Source organism: Triticum dicoccoides, chromosome 2B, assembly GCF_002162155.2.
Source record: "Triticum dicoccoides isolate Atlit2015 ecotype Zavitan chromosome 2B, WEW_v2.0, whole genome shotgun sequence".
NCBI lineage: Eukaryota > Viridiplantae > Streptophyta > Magnoliopsida > Poales > Poaceae > Triticum > Triticum dicoccoides.
The window spans coordinates 650,007,223-650,021,368 of record NC_041383.1 but is presented as its reverse complement, the minus strand read 5'-3'; positions in this window follow the sequence as shown (position 1 = coordinate 650,021,368).

Here is a 14,146-nt window from a genome sequence, read left to right as displayed (position 1 = left end):
GGCACGGAATTGAAGTCAGAACAGGCACGGTTGTGTGGAGGCACGTAGAGTTACTATGGGTTCCATGTGAGGCACGTGGTTTGAGCAAACAGAGGCATGGAATTGCAGTCAGTACAGGCACGGTTGTTTGGAACACGGGTATACTGAGAGGAACGTGTGTGCAATACCAAAGTTACACGGGCGATGACGTGTGCCGAACACGTAGAGATACTGTGGATTTCATGCGAGAGGCACGTGTGTGTGTAGCACGTAGAGTTACAGTGGGTTTCATGTGAGGCACGCGGATTGAGGAAATGGAGGCACGTAATTGAAGTCAGTACAAGCACGGTTGTGCGGAGGCACGGGTGATCACTCGCGCGGAGCACGTAGAGTTACTGTGGGTTTCATGTGAGGCACGTCGATCGAGCAAACGGAGGCACCGAAGTGCAGTTAGTACAAGCACGGTTGTGTGGATGCACGGTTTTGAACCCTCTTGCTGTTGTCAAGTGTCTAGAGGAACGGTTGTATGGCAGCAGAGGCATCGGTTCAAATATTTGGTTAGAGAGGCTCGGTTGTGGATGCACAGGTGTGAAGTATCTAGGGTCATGGGTGCGTGGCACCAGAGGCATGGGTTGAGTTGACACTTAGAGAGCCACGATTGTACATGGGTCAGTTGGACACGGTAGTGTAGTTTTGTGGCATCGTGGAGAACTGATGTACGGAGAGGAACCTGTGAATGGACGGAGTGGTGTTTGATGTGAAATGGTTGTGTTGTGTGATTTTAATTTATTTTCAATGTGGTCAAAGTAACAAATTTCTTGTCCCTTGCGTCTGTGTACCGAATGTTCTTCTGCAATACTTATGAATTGTTCATGCCAATGTTGAATAAGCATTCTACTAAAAGTTTGCAACGATACCATCACATATTCTTGTAAATGCATGATGCATCTTGTAAAGGTTGAGTATGAAAATTATAATACAATGTCGTGCGGCATATCTCTTGTTCTATAGTCATGGATATAATATATGCTTGCTCAATACTGGGACATAACTTACTGAAAGGATCGATATGGTTGACTAGAGGGGGGGTGAATAGGCAACTAACAATTTTTATACTTTTCTTTAACAATTTAAACCTTGCAATGAAATAGGTTGTCTAGATGTGCAACTACGTGGACAACCTATATGATGCAAAGACAATAAGCAAACAAGCAAGCAATGGATATAACTCAAGTAAGCTTGCAAAAGTAAAGGGACAAGATAACCAAGAGTGGAGCCGGTGGAGACGAGGATGTGTTACCGACGTTCCTTCCTTTTAAGGGGAAGTACGTCTCCGTTAGAGCGGTGTGGAGGCACAATGCTCCCCAAGAAGCCACTAGGGCCACCGTAATCTCCTCACGCCCTCACACAATGCGAGATGCCGTGATTCCACTATTTGAGCCCTTGAAGGCGGCAACCGGACCTTTACAAACAAGATTGGGGCTATCTCCACAACACTTGGAGGCTCCCAACAACACCACGAAGCTTCACCACAATGGAGTATGGCTTCGAGGTGACCTCAACCGTCTAGGGTGCTCAACACCCAAGAGTAACAAGATCCGCTAGGGATAAGTGGGGGGAATCAAATTTCTCTTGGTGGAAGTGTAGATCTGGGCCTTCTCAACCAATCCCGAGCAAATCAACAAGTTTGATTGGCTAGGGAGAGAGATCGGGCGAAAATGGAGCTTGGAGTAACAATGGAGCTTTGGGGGAAAGAGGTGGGTCAACTTTGGGGAAGAAGACCCCTTTATATAGTGGGGGGAACAATCCAACTGTTATCCCACTGAGCAGCCCCGCTCAGAGCGGTACTACCGCTAGGGAAGGGCGGTACTACCGCTCCGGGCGGTACTACTGCTCAACCCAGCGGTACTGCCGCGCTGACAGGGGCCTGACCCCAGGGTGGTACTACCGTGGGGGTAGGAGCGGTACTACCGCTTGGAGCGGTACTACCGCCACAACTACCGCCCTTAGTACCGCAAAACCCGACACGAAAAACATCGTTCTCGAATCGAGGCGGCAGTAGCCCGGAGGCACTGCGGTACTACGGCCGAAGGTCCCAAGCGGTACTACCGTTTGGAGAGCGGTACTACCACTGGGGAGCTTCGGCGGTACTACCGCTGTGAGTCGCGGTACTACCGCTGGGGCAGAGCAAAGCAAACTAAGGGGAAAACGACAGCTCCAATGAAGCGGAAAGAAAACGACAGGTGGGATATGGATGTGTACGTGTTGATTCCACCCAAGTCTTACCAAAGCGGATCCCCTCTTGATAGTACGGTGACTCCTACGAGACTAGTACACCAACAACGAAACGAAGGAGCTACACCGTCTTGAATAAAACACCGAGGGGAGAAATCGTCTCGTGCCAAAGGATGAATCTCTGAAAGAACTTAACACACACGATTAGTCCGCACAAGCATTGTCATCAATCACCAAAACAACTTGGGGATAAATATGCCCTTACAATCTCCCCCTTTTTGGTGGATTGATGACAATACGGGATTTGCACAATATGATAGATAAAGGATAAGCGCAAAAACACAACCGTCCTAAAATGTAGAAGGGCTCCACCTGGATGTGTGCTACCTAGATAAGTGCTTTGGACTGCACGGCACAGATGCCAGGATCAATGCTCCCCTACATTTTAGAGATCAACTACCTAAGCAGATATGAGAGCAACATGGATAACAGGATAAGCATGCAACTCATAAGCTAGATAGACATAGATAATGATACTGGAAAGGTAAGGTAGCATATGTCTTACACCATATGACTCGAGCTTAGGTCTCACTGACAGAACCAGAACTTAGGTCTCACTGACACAAACCAAATAAAGCAACAGGCGAAAACACAAACACAGAAGACGGAAGACACAAAGCACAAATCCCTAAACTCTCTCCCCCTTTGGCATCGAGACACCAAAAAGGAGAGGGAGTGCTGCTACGGCTCCAGGTGATGGCAAACAAGGGACACACATCAGATCTCAGAGGGATCATCGTCAGCCGGGAAGTGCTCAGCATAAGAATCAGTCCAAGGGCAGTGCTGCTGAATCCACTCCTCCTCCTCGGTAAGCTGATCCTCAGAACCACTAATCACAATAGCACCCATCTGACGCATGAGCTCCTTGTGACGACCTCGGGCCTTCTTCTTAGCCACATGAGTCATGTACTGACCGTGAGAATCCATGCAGAACAGCTTCTTCACCTTGATCTTGAGCTTCTTGGCCCAAGAGGGCTCTGCCTCAGAAGGCACGCAGTCATCATCTTCATCCTCAGCCTCAGCCCCAATCTCCTCCTCAGTCTCCATGGCAGCAGTAGATGAAGGAACTCCAGTCCTAGGGGCCTGAGTGCCCCAGTTATCCTTCTTCCTCAGACGCTTGACATCATGAGAAACCAACTCTCCAATCTCCAGCACCACCTTGGGATAGACACGATCCCAGGCCTTCTCAATGAGCAGCATAATGAACGGACCATAAATTGGGCACTTGCGCTCGGAGATAGCAGAAAGCAGCTCATACCACATAACATGAGAGATATCCAAGGACTCTCCGGTGTTCTGTCCCTTCTCACGCTGGCAGAAGAGAAGCATGTCCACGAGATAGGAGTGAACCTGGTCCAGATTCCCGATACGAGGGAAAAGAGTCTCTCTGAAGATACGGTGAAGGATGTCCAGATAGGCAGGCAGCTCATAGGTTTCCTTCTTCGTCTCAGGGTTGATCCTCAAAGTGCAGTAGGGCCATAGAGCTTGCTTGTGGGTGGCATTGGCGCGACAGTGGGGGCGAAAGCCGACAGAAGACTCAAGACCTAGATCTTCCACCCCAATCAACTGCATGAAAGCTTTCCACTTGACTGAAAGCAACTTGCCATTTGTCATCCAAGTCAGTGTCCTGTCCTCATCAGTCCCAAGGTGAACCATGGCATAGAATTGGGCCATAATATCAGCATCGTACTCCTTGTTGAATTGCATGATCCCGAGAATGTTCAGTTGAGTGCACATCTGAAGAGCTTCACCAAAGTAGTCAGGATCGTTCTCCATATGCTCGGTGTCGATGGAGTGCACGTTGACATAGAGATTCTTCTTAGCTTTGAGGACATCAAATAAGATGGCAAACTGGAACCTGTTCCAGAACGGACGGTTGACCAAAGTGGGATCTTGGTCGACCTCATACAGGTTGCGGCGGCGCCTTGCCCAGAACTCCTTGGGCGGCATTTCTGGCATGGTTTTGCCTGACTTTGGCTTGACCCCAGGCTTCTTCTGCAGTTGAGGAGGAGGTGGAGCACTAGAAGATCCTCCGGCAGGCTCAGTGGTGCGGTAGCGCTTGGACAAGGCACGACCGGGGTTGACACGACGAGCCTGATGCTCAGGAACCTCATCACCTGGAACCACACACACAAACACGCAAACAACCAGAAAGAACGAGCGTAAGCCACAAACACGAACAAAAAGGATCACTGAGAGGTAGGAGTATGACGGAAACTGGTAGAAGGGCGGTACTACCGTGACCCTTGAGCGGTAGTACCGCTCCAAGCGGTAGTACCGCTCCAAAGAGAGCGGTAGTACAGCTCCAAGCGGTAGTACCGCTCTGGGAGAGCGGTAGTACCGCTCGAGGCGGGGAAACAGCAGTTTCCTACTGCCGTGGTCAGATCCGGTACTACCATCCTACCAAATTCAAAAATACTCCAACCAAACACTAATCCAAACTGTCTAGAAGCATTCTCCATCCTACTCAAGCCTAGATCTGGACAAAAATCTAGAAATGCAACTGCTATTGCCCCTAAAAAGCTAGATTGGAAATGTAGACAAAAGGAAACATGGAACGGGGGGCAATACCGGCATCCATGGCAAGAGGACAGGGTGGGGATCGACTCCACCGAAGGAAATGGAGAGGAGCGCCCGGAGAGGGAGATCCACCGAAGCCCTCCCGTGGCGCCGGTTGCTGAATAGAGAGAGGAACAGGGCGAGGGGGCGAGCGAATGGGTATGAGGGAGAGGAAACTCCCCCTGCCCCCGATATAACCCCCTGCCTGCGCCTCACAGCGGTAGTACCGCGCTGGAGGGCGGTAGTACCGCTAGGAGCGGTAGTACCGCTCGCCACCAGCGGTAGTACCGCTTCAGCAACCACACGGCTTCTAGACCAACGGCTAATGCTAAAAAAAGGAAAGCCGAACCAAGAGAAAGAGAAGACCAACAAGGCAACACACACACAAACAACGGGCCAGCAACCACTCAAACACAAACAACCACACGAAACAGAGCGAGCTCTGGCCTCTCTCAGGAGAGGGCGGTGGCCGGAGCCACCTATGTTTGAGTCAATTGGTATGGCACCGCGAAGAATTATCCTTGGCCCCATGACCAACACTCGTCTTTGAAGCACAAGTACCATAAAAAATGGCTAATGTGAAAGGGTTAATCGATTTATGCATAATGGGGGGAGGGAGAGTTCATTGAGAGAACAACACTCCCCCTATGTCCATGCCTACATCTAAGCTAGACACCAAGTTGAGTGGGGTGGGGTGTGCAAGGGTTCAAGTCACATTGCTCGAATCAATGATATTTAGCTCATGCCTTAACTCGCGAAATCTTGCTTCATCCAAGGGCTTCGTGAAAATATCTGCAAGGTTATCATGAGTGTTTACATACTTGAGTTCGATCTCTCCTCGCGTAATGTGATCCCGGATGAAATGATACCGAATCTCAATGTGCTTCATCTTGAAGTGTTGCACCGGGTTGAGAGAAATCTTGATGGCACTTTCGTTGTCACACCAAAGAGGCACTTTGTCACAAATGACACCGTATTCCTTTAAAGTTTGCCTTATCCATAAGAGTTGTGCACAACAACTACCGGCCGCCACATATTCAGCTTCAGTGGACGAGAGAGATACACAACTTTGCTTTTTGGAAGGCCAACTCACCAAAGAGCACCCAAGAAACTGGCACCCTCCGGAAGTGGACTTCCTATCCACTTTGTCTCCCGCCCAATCGGAATCCGTAAATCCTTCAAGCTTGAAGTTTGCCCCTCTTGGGTACCATAAGCCAAAGTTTGGAGTATGAGCCAAATATCGAAAGATTCGCTTGACCGCCACATAGTGACTTTCCTTCGGTGCAGCTTGAAACCGTGCACACATCCCCACACTCAACATGATATCCGGTCTAGATGCACAAAGGTAAAGCAAGGAGCCAATCATGGAGAGATATACCTTTTGATCCACCGCTTTACCATTGGGATCAATGTCAAGTTGGCACTTGGTGGGCATTGGAGTAGAGGCCGGCTTGACATCACTTAACTTGAATCTCTTGAGCATGTCTTGAGTGTATTTGGCTTGGTTGATGAAGGTACCTTCTCTTCTTTGTTTGATATCAAAACCAAGGAAGAACTTCAACTCTCCCATCGAAGACATCTTGAACTTAGAGGTCATGCGAGCGACAAATTCTTCATTGAAAGCTTTGTTAGGGGAACCAAAGATAATGTCATCAACATATAGTTGGCATACAAACAACTCCCCTTTGACCTTCTTAGTAAAAAGAGTGGGATCGATTAGCCCCACTTCAAATCCACGATCTTGTAACAACTCGGTAAGGTGGTCATACCACGCACGTGGGGCTTGTTTAAGGCCATAGAGCGCCTTATCGAGTTGATACACATGATCTGGGAAGAAGGGATCCTCGAACCCGGGGGGGTTGCTTGACATAGACCAACTCATTAATAGGACCATTAAGAAAAGCACTTTTAACATCCATTTGTTGCAACTTAAAGTTGTGATGGGAAGCATAAGCAATCAACAAACGAATGGATTCAAGGCGAGCAATGGGAGCAAAGGTTTCATCGTAGTCGATACCTCGACTTGGGAGTAGCCTTGTGCTACCAATCTTGCCTTGTTGCGAATGATGTTCCCATGAGCATCTTGCTTGTTCTTGAAGATCCACTTGGTTCCAATGATGTTATGGTTCCCGGAAGGCCTTGGCACCAACCTCCACACCTTGTTGTACTCGAAGTTGTTGAGTTCTTCATGCATGGCATTGAGCCAATCCGAGTCTTCGAGCGCCTCATAGACCTTATGAGGTTCAACACAGGAGACAAACACGTGATGTTCACAATAGTTTGCTAATTGTCTACGAGTGCTTACCCCCTTTCTTAGGCTTCCAACCACATTCTCCATGAGATGACCTTTGGTGGTGAGTTTGGAAGCAATCTTCGCGGCACGATGCTCCAATTCCTCCTCGGATGTCGAAGGAGGAGGGTTCACTTGATCATCTTGAGCGTCGTCATGAGCTTGTTCTTGATCTTGAGCTTGCTCATGATCTTGAACTTGCTCGAGGGGAAGAACTTGACCTTGGGCATCATGTGGAGGTTCACCACCATCTTGAGATTGATCTTGCCCTTGGTCTTGTTCCCGAGGTTGAGGGCCTTCACTTTGTTCTTCGGAAGCGTGTGGGTCTTGAGTAGGTGAAGGCTCCACAGAGGTGGAGCATTGTCCTTCTCCTTCGGCCACAAGGGGTTCCTCAATGGGTAAGATATGACCAATACCCATTCTTCTTATGGCTTGGGGAGGAATTTCATCACCTACATCACAAGTACCACTTTGCTCCACTTGGGAGCCGTTATTTTTGTCAAACTCTATGTTACACGTCTCCTCAATGAGTCCGCTGGACTTGTTGAGAACACGGTAAGCATGAGAGTTTATAGCATAACTAACAAATATGCCCTCATGAGCTCTAGCCTCGAATTTAGACAAACGAACACCTTTCTTGAGAATGAAACACTTACACCCGAACACCCGGAAGTACTTGAGATTGGGCTTGTTCCCGGTGAGTATCTCATACGGAGTCTTGTTCAAGCCTTTGCGGAGATAGAGCCGATTGGATGCATGACAAGCTGTGTTGATGGCTTCGGCCCAAAAGTTGTATGGAGACTTGAACTCCGCCATCATGGTCCTTGCCGCATCCATCAACGTCCGGTTCTTCCTCTCCGCAACACCATTTTGTTGAGGGGTATAAGGTGCAGAATATTGATGCTTGATCCCTTCATCACTAAGAAACTCATCCAAGGTGTAGTTCTTGAACTCAGTGCCGTAGTCACTTCTTATTATCAGAATCTTTGCATTACGTTGACGTTGAGCTTCATTTGCAAAGTCGATGACGGTTTGTTGAGTCTCACTCTTCCTCTTGAAGAAGTATACCCAAGTGTATCTTGAATAATCATCCACAATCACCAAGCAATACTTTCTACCCCCAAGACTATCAAAGGATGGAGGCCCGAAGAGGTCCATGTGCAGGAGCTCCAAGGGTCTCTTCAAGTAGATGATAGTCGTGGGAGGGTGAGCCGTCTCATGAAGCTTTCCTTCGATACAAGCACTACAAACACGATCTTTGGCAAAACTAACATTCGTTAGTCCATGAACATGGTCCCCCTTGAGAAGACTTTGCAAAGATCTCATATTGACGTGGGCTAAACGGCGATGCCAAAGCCATCCCACATCAACTTTATCCATTAGGCATGTCGCGGTCTTAGTGGGTTGCTCCGAAAAGTTAATCACATAGAGACCATTCTCAACATGCCCAACAAAGGCTACTTTAAGAGTCTTGCTCCACAAGAGGGCCACGGTATCAATATCAGAGAAGGTGGCAAAGCCCATGAGTGCGAGTTGACGAACGGAAAGTAAATTGAACGCAAGGGACTCAACAAGCATTACTTTCTCGATCGTTAGATCATGAGAAATGACAACCTTGCCAAGACCCAATACCTTAGAATGTGAGGCATCACCCCATTCAACATTGGTGGGCATAGATGGGATCTTGTGCACGTCCACCACCAAGTCCTTGCTCCTGGTCATATGATTTGTTGCTCCACTATCGAGCAACCATGATCCCCCACCGGAAGCAAACACCTACAAGATATCAATGCTTGGTTTTAGGTACCCATTGAGTAATGGGTCCTTTGGTGTTAGTAACAAGGGTCTTAGGAACCCAAATAGACCATTCAATGTACTCATAAGAAGAACCAACAAATTTAGCATAAACATGCCCATCGCTAGCACGACACAACACATAAGAAGGGTTAAAGTCGCCGGCTTTGTTGGGAGAGATGGCTTTGCGCTCTTTGGCATCACCACTCCTTGCATTGTCATTCTTCTTCTTAGGAGCACCCTCTCCCTCCTTCACAAAAGTTTGCTTGAGCGGGGGAGGTCGATTGGTCTTGTTATTCTTCTCCTTGTTCTTCTTCTTGTTCTTGGACTTGGGTGTGAACCCAACTCCCTCCTTGCCCACAACTTCCTTTTGATTGCTCAAAAGGTCATTTAGGTTCTTCTTGCCTTGTATGCATGACACAAGACCTTTCTCGAGTTGTTCCTTCAACTTGGCATTCTCTTCCACAAGATGCACATGCTCGCAACATGGGTTAGTAGCATTTGCATTATCAATTAAGACCATGTGAGGAAATGTGGCCTTTTCCTTGGTAAGCTTAACTTGGAGTTGAGCATGAGACTCCTTGAGGTTTGCATGAGCACTTTTCAAGACCTTATGGGCCTTGTCAAGTACATCAAACTCCTCCTTGAGTCTAGCATGATCAACCCCAAGTTTAGCCTTCTCGAAAGTTAGAGCACGAGACACAACAAGAGCATGATCAAGATCTTTCTTTAATTTGGCATGGTCATCGTTGTGTGACTCCTCAAGAGCCAAATGATGCCCATGCTCTTTAGCAAGATCATTAGATAGATCCGATATCTCATCGGCATAATCACGACTATGACCTTCCATCTTAGAGATGGTTTCTTCGTGAGCCTCTATCATGTCATTGGCTTCACCAAGTTGTTCCAATAGAGCAACGAAGTGCTTCTTGGATTTGCCCTTGAGTTTACTCATGAAGGACTCAAATTCATTAATCTCCTCATTAGACCTCTTACCATTTTCAAAGTCATCCGTTGAAGGAGGATTAGGAATAATGGTGGTTTTGATATTGGGGGTTACCTTGTTGGTGGCCTTAGCCATGAGGCACTTGGCGGTGATGTTCTCGTTAGGTGCATCGAAGAGAGACACCCGGGGAGTTGTGACAATGGCAACGGATGCCATGGCCATTGTTTCACCATCTTCATCATCATCGTCATCCTCACGGTATTCTTCTTGAACCACCAACCCGCGAGTAGGAGTCTTCTTGGTGAAGTTGTTCTTGTTGGGGAAGGACTTGGCTTTGTCTTTTCGGATGAACTTGCCACCATTGTCTTCCCGCTTCTCGTAAGGACAATCCGCAATGAAATGGCTAACATTGCCACAGTTGAAACAAGTTCTAACTCGTTGCTTCCCCTTGAGGCCACTTGAGTTGTTCTTGTTGAAGTTGGGTCTTGTATTCTTCTTACTCCAAAATTGTCTTGAGGCAAGAGCCATGTGCTCATGATAATCATACTTCGTGTCCTAGGGGTTGCCCTCCTCATCTTCCTCTTCTTCTTCTTCTTCCACACTAACCATGGCCTTCAAGGCAAGATTGGGCTTCTTTGCCCTTTGAGAACGGAGCACCGCATTGTCGGCGGTCTTGTCCAAGATGCTCATTGCAACAAACTCATCCAACACTTCACCTGAGGTCATGGAGTGAAAGTCCGGTCTTTGGAGAATGACGGAGGACATGGCCTTGTTGTAGGGTATCATGGCCTTGAGGAACTTGCGCTTGATCTAGTTGTCATCCGTGTCCTTGCTCCCATGATCTTGGAGTGCGACCGCGAGTTTGGTCACTCTTCGAAAGAGCTCACGAGGTTCTTCATCCTCTTTCATTGCAAACTCATCGGCTTCATCTTGCACCACTTCATAGTTGGAGCGTTGAATGCTAGCACTTCCTCGATAGAGAGACTCAACACATTTACATGCTTCTTTAGCCATGACATGAGGTCGAAGATGAGGGAGATCTTCGGGAAGGATTGCATCTTGGATGATGAAGAGAGCACTCTCATTGAATTGACTGTCCACTTCTTCTTGAGGGGTGAAGTTGCTTGGATCATGAGGATATAAACCTTCTTCAATAATTCTCCAAAGGTTAGTGTTCACATGTTTTAAGTGTCGCTTGAAGCGATAAACCCAAGAGTCAAAATCTTCATTGTTCACATATTTAGGAGGAGGACTAGCATGATTCAAATGAGTAGAGGGAATCGGTCCTCTATACACTGGGGGTTCCACATTGGCAAAGATGCCGGTGCCATTTCTACCACTAGTAAACGGACTCTTTTCACTGTTAGCTTCCCCCTTGTCGGAGGTAGCATCCGTCACCTTGTTAGTGGGATCACCACTTTCATCAGCGAGGTAGATAGTTTAAGTCCGTCTAGGAAATCAGAAAACATGCTTTTAACCTCGGCCGTCATGGAGGTTTTCAATGTGTCTAAAGCCACATTGAATTCCTCATGTGAGACTGAGGCTCCCCCTTCGGCCGTGGACGAGATGGGATTCACACCGGAGTGCTCCTCCGCACGTCGTGGGTGTCAACCATACTCTTCGGACGGCAAAGTCCTTAATAAAGAGACGAGGCTCTGATACCAATTGAAAGCATCGATATGGTTAACTAGAGGGGGGGGGGTGAATAGGCAACTAACAATTTTTATACTTTTCTTTAACAATTTAAACCTTGCAATGAAATAGGTTGTCTAGATGTGCAACTACGTGGACAACCTATATGATGCAAAGACAATAAGAACACAAGCAAGCAATGGATATAACTCAAGTAAGCTTGCAAAAGTAAAGGGACAAGATAACCAAGAGTGGTGCCGGTGGAGACGAGGATGTGTTACCGAAGTTCCTTCCTTTTAAGGGGAAGTACGTCTCCGTTAGAGTGGCGTGGAGGCACAATGCTCCGCAAGAAGCCACTAGGGCCACCGTAATCTCCTCACGCCCTCACACAATGCGAGATGCCGTGATTCCACTATTGGAGCCCTTGAAGGCGACAACCGGACCTTTACAAACAAGAATGGGGCTATCTCCACAACACTTGGAGGCTCCCAACAACACCACGAAGCTTCACCACAATGGAGTATGGCTTCGAGGTGATCTCAACCGTCTAGGGTGCTCAACACCCAAGAGTAACAAGATCCGCTAGGGATAAGTGGGGGGAATCAAATTTCTCTTGGTGGAAGTGTAGATCTGGGCCTTCTCAACCAATCCCGAGCAAATCAACAAGTTTGATTGGCTAGGGAGAGAGATCGGGCGAAAATGGAGCTTGGAGCAACAATGGAGCTTTGGGGGAAAGAGGTGGGTCAACTTTGGGGAAGAAGACCCCTTTATATAGTGGGGGGAACAATCCAACCGTTATCCCACTGAGCAGCCCCGCTCAGAGCGGTACTACCGCTAGGGAAGGGTGGTACTACCGCTCCGGGCGGTACTACTGCTCAACCCAGCGGTACTGCCGCGCTGACAGGGGCCTGACCCCAGGGCGGTACTACCGTGGGGGTAGGAGCGGTACTACCGCCACAACTACCGCCCTTAGTACCGCAAAACCCGACACGAAAAACATCATTCTCGAATCGAGGCGGCAGTAGCCCGGAGGCACTGCGGTACTACGGCCGAAGGTCCCAAGCAGTACTACCGTTCGGAGAGCGGTACTACCACTCTAAGAGTGGTACTACCGCTGGGGAGCTTCGGCGGTACTACCGCTGTGAGTCGCGGTACTACCGCTAGGGTAGAGCAATGCAAACTAAGGGGAAAACGGCAACTCCAATGAAGCGGAAAGAAAATAACGGGTGGGATATGGATGTGTACGTGTTGATTCCACCCAAGTCTTACCAAAGCGGATCCCCTCTTGATAGTACGGTGACTCCTACGAGACTAGTACACCAACAACGAAACGAAGGAGCTACACCGTCTTGAATAAAACACCAAGGGGAGAAAATCGTCTCGTGCCAAAGGATGAATCTCTGAAAGAACTTAACGCACGCGATTAGTCCGCACAAGCATTGTCATCAATCACCAAAACAACTTGGGGATAAATATGCCCTTACACTTACTAATTACATTTAGACATGCACACCACTGTGTTCAAAGTTCAGACGTAAAATAGTAATACAATACAGACAACATCTTTGAGCAACAACAAACATATTTACAACATGGTTCATTCAACCTAAATTATCATAATAGTTGTGCCACGCATCCGATCACTCGATCACGTCAGATCAATCAATCAAGGCACGATCCATTTTCTCGCAATTTACCAACCACTGTTTCCCTTCCGGCGCTTCCAGCCGCTGGAAGATCCCTCGTCTTTGTTCTTACGTGGGTAGAGTCTTTCTTTCACTGGTTGGTGGTGGAGGTGACGTAGCCGTTCTTGATGATTATGATTCTACGGTATAACTCGTAGCTAACATACCCGTCCTTTGCCGCGTACTCAAGGTGTATCGGGGAAAGCGGCTTCCACTCCCAGGACTGGTGCTTCTCCTTTGGGAATGATTTCTTCATGTTCTTGTATGAGGGGTCGATGATGGCCGCTGCAAGGTCAGCCATGGAGTCCCTTTTTCCACCGCCCTTGATGCAGAATAGCCTCTGGATGTCAACGTGGTGCTCGTCTGGAATTCTGATGCATGCACGGGCAAGCATGGTCTTGTTGTTCCTGGTGTCGACGCTGGTGAAAGTTACCGCTTTCCGTTGCAGGAAGTCAACTAACGCCTGGGAGCGCTCGGACCTGCAATAGTGGTATACAAGGACATGCTCGCGCATGGCAAGTTGGACGACGACGATCCCTTGTCGTACGTAACTGCTCTTACGTGTGTACTCGAGGTCGAGGCCGACGAACTTGTTCTTCTCCTCCTTTAGCCATTCCTCGTACTTTTTGATGATCCGCTCCATGGTCCTTGGGTCGTTGGTGTACACCACCTCCAGCATGGTTGTACCTTTGGTAGTGATGTGCTCGGTGAATGTTGTTAGTTTCCCGTCGCCCATGGCTGGAGGTGTGCGGTGGTGAACTATGGCCGGCGAGAAACTTTCGAGGAAGAGGATGCAAATGGAGTCAAAAAAGTGAAAGGTATCTTTTGTCGCGCAAAAAAGGAAACCGCCAAAGAGCAGTTGCTAGTCACCCGGCGGTTCCAAGCGTAGATTTTCGGAAACATGCATTTGTTTTATCTGTTTTTTTAAGATTTTCACTTATCTTGTTCTTTGAATTTTTTTATTCG